We start from the raw sequence: 6136 nt of genomic DNA on the forward strand, positions 1-6136 counted from the left end.
AACCACCTTAGCTGCTGTGAAATATCTTTTCCATAACCAAAATTATTGTTGTTTAAGCTGTTTAAAGCTGGTGCACGAAACCGAAAGTAAAATATGCAAAAACAAATCTCGAACCACAGTAGGACCCAAAAGTTATCAGTGAGTCCCGACCTACCATTGGGAAAACCCAACCTTTGCGAAACGCTGCATGAGGACATGCAGTCACCAGTTGTTCACACTCTCTCATGTCCATACTGCTGAATACTGTCCAGTAGTGTCCACTCAACTAGGGTCCTTGGTTTACAGCTCGCCATGTATCATTCTCTTTAGGGAAAGTAATTTTATAGCACTGAGTGTGATGATAAACTGTTGGGTGAGGCTGTGATGACACTGGAAGCCTTAGTCGAGTGAGTCATGGATTCTTGGCACCCACTCTACTCTTCTCTATACAAAGAGGGATGAACAAAAACTGACCTTGTGATGTGGGTAACATTTAGACTGTCCCACATACAGTGCCTAGTGGAACGTCTACCTACCCCTGGAACAGTGTTCACATTCTTCTGTCTTGAAATGAAATCTAACAAGGGATTAAATTGAAGATGTATTGATTGTGTATATCTTCACACCCCATATTTAATACTTGATTTAAGTGCCTTTGGCAGCTATTACTGATGTGAAAAATGTTGAATACGATTCTTCCAACCTTGCACCGCTCTTAGGGAAACATACAGTATATCCAAAATGAATTGCTCAAGCTCAGTAAATTTGGTTGGGTATCATTGATGGACAGCAATATTCAAACCTTGTCTTTGATTTTAAAGCAGATTTAAGTCAGGACTGAGACTAGACCATTCAGGAACACCCACCGCCTCTTGGATAGACATTCTGATGTGTCTTTGTCATAAAAATGTGTGCAATTGTCCCGCTGAAAAATAAAATTCTATCCTAGGGCTAGGTTTTCAGAAGACTAAGGAGAGTTCTCCTCTAACTTTTTAGCTGTGCTTTGCTCCTTCCATATTTATTTTGATCCTGACAAACTCTTCAGTCCCTGCCGATGACAAGCATACCCATAACATAATGCTGCCAACCACAATACTTGAAAATAATTATCATTTGTAACATTTTCTATCATTTTCTTTCACTTTGACAATGAGTAGGTTCTGTAGATCTACTTGAATCCATTTTTTTATTCAACTTTAAAAATGCAGTTGGGGATTTTAAGCACAACACTTTCGTAACATATTGTATGAATTGGATTCGTATCATACGAATTGCTCCCCCATACATTTTAGGGTCAGGAAGTAACATCATAATACGAAAGTCAATGATGTAGTACAGAACTGAATGACATACAGTAGTAGTACACTAAAAAACGGGACCTGTTTTGGTTTGTGAGCACCGTTTTCAAAACTACTGGCTGAAATTATACAAAAGTTCCGGAGTGTCACTTTAAGGCAGCAAAATGTGAATACTGTGCAAGGTGTGTGCAGATTTTCACTATCAATCTGCAAAATTGTAATTATTCGCCTACCTCCTCAGGCCTTTTTGCACACAATGTATATAAACTCCCCTTTTTTTCTACTGTGTTATTGACTTGTTAATTGTTTACTCCATGTGTAACTCTGTGTTGTCTGTTCACACTGCTATGCTTTATCTTGGCCAGGTCGCAGTTGCAAATGAGAACTTGTTCTCAACTAGCCTACCTGGTTAAATAAAGGTTAAATAAAAAATAAAAAAATAAAAAATAAAAGGTCACTGTATAATAGTGTCACTGTCCCTAGAGCAGCCATAGTGTAACGGCGTTCTTCGTTTGTTGAAAGAGAGTCGGACCGAAATGCAGCGTGGTGGTTACTCATGACTTTAATGGAAAAGTGACACATGAAATAACTATACAAAAAGACAAAACAACAAACGGAACGTGAAACCTAATTACAGCCTATCTGGTGAACCTACACAGAGACAGGAACAATCACCCACGAAATACAAAGTGAAACTCAGGCTACCTAAATACGGTTCCCAATCCGAGACAACGAGAATCACCTGACTCCGATCGAGAACCGCCTCAGGCAGCCAAGCCTACACTAGACACACCCCTAATCAACCACAATCCCAATGCCTACAAAACCCCCAATACGGCAACACAACAAACCCATGTCACACCCTGGCCTGAACAAATAATTAAAGACAACACAAAATACTAAGACCAAGGCGTGACAGAACCCCCCCCCCCCCAAGGTGCGGACTCCCGGACGCACCTCAAAACCATAGGGAGGGTCCGGGTGGGCGTCTTTCCATGGTGGCGGCTCCGGCTCGGGACGTGGACCCCACTTCATTAATGTCCTAGTTCCTCCCCTTCGCGTCCTGGGATAATCCACCCTCGCCGCCGACCATGGCCTAATAGTCCTCACCCAGAACCTCACAGAACTGAGGAGCAGCTCGTGACTGAGGGGCATCTCGGGACTGAGGGACAGCTCGGGACTGAGGGGCAGCTCGGGACTGAGGGGCAGCTCGGGACTGAGGGGCAGCTCGGGACTGAGGGGCAGCTAGGGACTGAGGGGCAGCCCGGAACTGAGGGGCAGCCCGGAACTGAGGGGCAGCCCGGAACTGAGGGGAAGCCCAGTACTGAGAGGAAGCCCAGTACTGAGAGGAAGCCCAGTACTGAGAGGAAGCCCAGTACTGAGATGAAGCTCAGGTAGGTAGTAGGCTCCAGGAGATCCTGGCTGGCGGATCTGGAAGATTCTGGTTGACTAGCAGATCTGGAAGATTCTGGTTGACTAGCAGATCTGGAAGATTCTGGTTGACAGGCTGATCTGGAAGAATCTGGTTGACTGGCAGATCTAGAAGATCATGGCTGACTGGCGAATCTAGCTGCTCTATGCAGACTGACATCTCTGGCTGCTTCATGCAGACTGACAGCTCTGACTGCTCCATGCAGGCTGACAGCACCCTGCAGACTGGCAGCTCCTTGCAGACTGACAGCTCCTTGCAGACTGACAGCTCCCTGCAGACTGGCAGCTCCTTGCAGACTGACAGCTCTGACTGCTCCATGCAGGCTGACAGCTCCTTGCAGACTGACAGCTCCTTGCAGACTGGCAGCTCTTTGCAGACTGACAGCTCTGGCTGCTTCATGCAGACTGACAGCTCTGACTGCTCCATGCAGGCTGACAGCACCCTGCAGACTGGCAGCTCCTTGCAGACTGACAGCTCCTTGCAGACTGACAGCTCTTTGCAGACTGACAGCTCTGACTGCTCCATGCAGGCTGACAGCTCCCTGCAGACTGACAGCTCCTTGCAGACTGACAGCTCTGACTGCTCCATGCAGGCTGACAGCTCCTTGCAGACTGACAGCTCCTTGCAGACTGGCAGCTCTGGCTGCTTCATGCAGACTGACAGCTCTGACTGCTCCATGCAGGCTGACAGCACCCTGCAGACTGGCAGCTCCTTGCAGACTGACAGCTCCTTGCAGACTGACAGCTCCCTGCAGACTGGCAGCTCCTTGCAGACTGGCAGCTCTGACTGATTCATGCAGACTGACAGCTCTGACTGCTCCTTGCAGACTGACAGCTCCCTGCAGACTGACAGCTCCCTGCAGACTGACAGCTCCCTGCAGACTGGCAGCTCAGGCTGCTTCATGCAGGCAGGAGGCTCCGGCAGCGCTGTAGAGGAGGAAGGCTCTGGAAGCGCTGAACAGGCGGGAGACTCCAACAGCGCAGGAGAGGAGAAAGGCTCTGGCTGCGCTAAACAGGCGGGAGACTCCAGCAGCGCAGGAGAGGAGAAAGGCTCTGGCTGCGCTAAACAGGCGGGAGACTCCAGCAGCGCAGGAGAGGAGGAAAGCGCTGGCTGCGCTGAACAGGCGGGAGACTCCGACAGCGCTAGAGAGAAGGATGGCTCTTGCTGTGATGAACAGACAGGAGACTCCGGTAGCGCAGGAGAGGAGAAAGGCTCCGACAGCGCTGGAGAGGCGAGGTGCACTGTAGGCCTGATGCGTGGTGCTGGCACTGGTGATACTGGAGCGAGGACACGCACAGGAAGCCTGGTGCGGGGAGCTGCTACCGGAGGACTGGTGTGTGGAGGTGGCTCTGGATAGACCGGACCGTGCAGGCGCACTGGAGCTCTTGAGCACCGAGCCTGCCCAAGCTTACCTGGCTCGATGCCCACTCTAGCCCGGCCAATACGAAGGGCTGGTATGAACCGTACCGGGCTATGCACCCGCACTGGAGACACCGTGCGCTCACTAGCATAACACGGTGCCTGCCCGGTCTCTTTAGCCCCCCGGTAAGCACAGGGAGTTTGCGCAGGTCTCCTACCTGGCATAGCCATACTCCCTGTAAGCCCCCCCCCCCCAATACATTTTTGGGGCCGACTCTCAGGCTTCCATCCGCGTCGCCGTGCTGCCTCTTCATACCAGCGCCTCTCCGCTTTAGCCGCCTCTAGTTCTTCCTTGGGACGGCGATATTCTCCAGGCTGAGCCCAGGGTCCTTTTCCGTCCAGTTCCTCCTCCCATGTCCAATTCTCCAAGTGATGCAGCCTCTCCCACTGCAACTGCTCTTCCCGATTAACAGGGAGAGTTGGCTCAGGTCTGACACCTGACTCATCCACTCTCCCTCTGAGCCCCCCCCCCAATACATTTTTGGGGGTGACTTTCGGGTTTTGCTCTGCGCCGCCGTGTCTGTTTCTCCAACTCCATTCGCCCATAGCCCTCTTCGCACTGCTCTAGCGAATCCCAGGCGGGCTCAGGCACTCTCTCTGGGTCGGCCGCCCACCTGTCTATTTCCTCCCACGTCGTATACTCCATGCTTCTGCTGTCCATAACTTCCTCATAACAGCATCTCGTAAGTACCTCCTTTCGCTCCTGCTGTCGCTGCCTGTTACCACGCCGCTCGGTCCGTGTGTGGTGGGTGATTCAGTAACGGCGTTCTTCGTTTGTTGAAAGAGAGTCGGACCGAAATGCAGCGTGGTGGTTACTCATGACTTTAATGGAAAAGTGACACATGAAATAACTATACAAAAAGACAAAACAACAAACGGAACGTGAAACCTAATTACAGCCTATCTGGTGAACCTACACAGAGACAGGAACCCACGAAATACAAAGTGAAACTCAGGCTACCTAAATACGGTTCCCAATCCGAGACAACGAGAATCACCTGACTCCGATCGAGAAGCCCCCAATACGACAACACAATAAACCCATGTCACACCCTGGCCTGAACAAATAATTAAAGAAAACACAAAATACTAAGACCAAGGCGTGACACATAGTCAATATGTGGACCACGGTCTGGATCCAGACCAAGAACAGAGTCAATATGGACCTCGTACTTACTGCTGTTGACATTTGTGATAGTAGAATGCACAAGGTGCAGTTTTTTTAAGCTGGTAGTGCATGGGCAATTTTCCTCTTTATAAACTGTCAGAAATGTCCAGTTGATCTACTACTAGCCCATGTTAGTTAGATAAGTTAGGCTAGTCAGCTATCTACATCTTGTAGTTATAATGGCTATATTGCGTGCCCAGGGGCCTCGACCCCCAGGGGGCCCCCATTGATTTTGTTGAGTCACTAGGGTATCATATGAACATCATCATATGTGTAAAATATTGAAGACTGTAAAAATAAAATACAAATTCACAGAGGAAGTGGGTGTGGTTGGACATGACCCGGTGGCAGTGTAACAGTATAGCTTCCATCCCTCTCCTCTCCTCGAACAAGGGACCCTCTGCACATGAGTGCTTCTGTTTGTCCTATCTGTGCTTGGAGTTCCAAAATATAAGCTTGTTTTTTACTCCAATGTTTGTAAACTGTAAACAAACATTGTGTATCTTTAAAACATGGTTCAAACTATCATTTTGATCTTATGTTGAGCTATGTCAATGAATCTGAGAATGGTAATGTTTCTCCAGCACCAACTGTTTACCAAAAAGTGGCAGGGTGGCTGCTTTCTGGTTGTTTGAATCCCAGATTGCCTCTTTAAGGTATATATTATTTTCCTTTTGGCAAAAGGTGAGGCAATTGCAGTGAGTGGAAAGCCGGGAAGCAAATTTAAGATAAGTAGAAACTGAAGGGGGAAATTACTTCCTCCAGAAAGACCCATGGTATCCCCCTACCATGCGCACAAAGAGAAACGCTCAGATCTGTGGGCAATCAATATAAACAGCG

Source organism: Oncorhynchus kisutch, linkage group LG12 (assembly GCF_002021735.2).
Source record: "Oncorhynchus kisutch isolate 150728-3 linkage group LG12, Okis_V2, whole genome shotgun sequence".
Classification (NCBI taxonomy): Eukaryota; Metazoa; Chordata; class Actinopteri; order Salmoniformes; family Salmonidae; genus Oncorhynchus; species Oncorhynchus kisutch.